The following is a 1,069-nucleotide window of genomic DNA, read 5'->3' as shown; positions in this document are numbered from 1 at the left end:
CACCAGCTGAGCATCAGAATCCAGACACATGGACCTGTGGTGCTCAGTTCAGATTCAGACTGTAGACATTTGGGGGTGTTTGTTTCCTGATAGATAGCTATATGGACATCACCAAAATTGTCACTATGTGAACTCCAGGGCTCTCTCTTCTACCTGGTTGTCAGCTTCGGGAGAATTCACCCAGGATTTTAACATTTGATCTTATTTTCTCCCCTCTGCATCACATGCCTTGGCTTGGCCCCTTTATGAGATTGCCAAAAGCAAGTGAACAAACAAAAGCAAGCATCAGTCAGTAAGCAGAAGGAGTTTTGCTCCTTTCACCGAAAACAGTGCTTCCTGCCCCAGAAGCAAGGCCCCAGCCCTGGTGGACACCACCAGGGGAGACTAAACTGAATGCTGGGAGAAAGAAGGCGGAGTCAAAGAGACACCATGTAGCTGCCAAAGGGGAATGATGCAAGCTGCCAGCTGCAACCTTGCCAATAGGCCATGACCCTCATGGTAAGATATAAACTAATAGAAATGGGTAAATTTAAGATGAGTTAGCCAGAAATATGCTTAAGCTATTGGCCAAACAGTATTGCAAATAATATAGTTTCTGTGTGGTTATTTCAGTTCTGGGCAGCCGGGAACAAACAAGCGGTCTCCTACTACAAATGACAAGCAGTACATGATGTTTTTTTTAAAAGGACTAAAAATATTATTTATAGAGCATTGGATTTTGAAAATTGACCTAAAGATTTTATAAGAGACTCCAATGTATAGGTTATGGATGTTGTTCATTATGCTTATTAACGAACAAATTTTAAGAGTGCTTTGCAGGGATGGGGCATAGCTTGGTAGTAGATCCCGGGTATGCATGGGGCTGTGGGTTCAATCCCCAGCACCCGAAAGAAACAAGGAAGAGCAGGACAAAAGAAAGAAGAAGGCATGTTATAGTGTTAGGGTTTTTAGAGATTTTTTTATTTTGTGTGTGTGTGAGTGTGCATGCGTGTGTGTGTGTGTGTGTGTGTGTGTGTGTGTGTGTGTGTGTGTGTGTGAATTCCATGTGTGTGTGTGGGGCTACCCATAG

The sequence above is a fragment of the Microtus ochrogaster genome, unplaced genomic scaffold (genome assembly GCF_000317375.1).
Source record: "Microtus ochrogaster isolate Prairie Vole_2 unplaced genomic scaffold, MicOch1.0 UNK25, whole genome shotgun sequence".
Lineage (NCBI taxonomy): Eukaryota > Metazoa > Chordata > Mammalia > Rodentia > Cricetidae > Microtus > Microtus ochrogaster.
The sequence above is the reverse complement of the archived record's forward strand: the minus strand, read 5'-3'. Positions refer to the sequence as shown.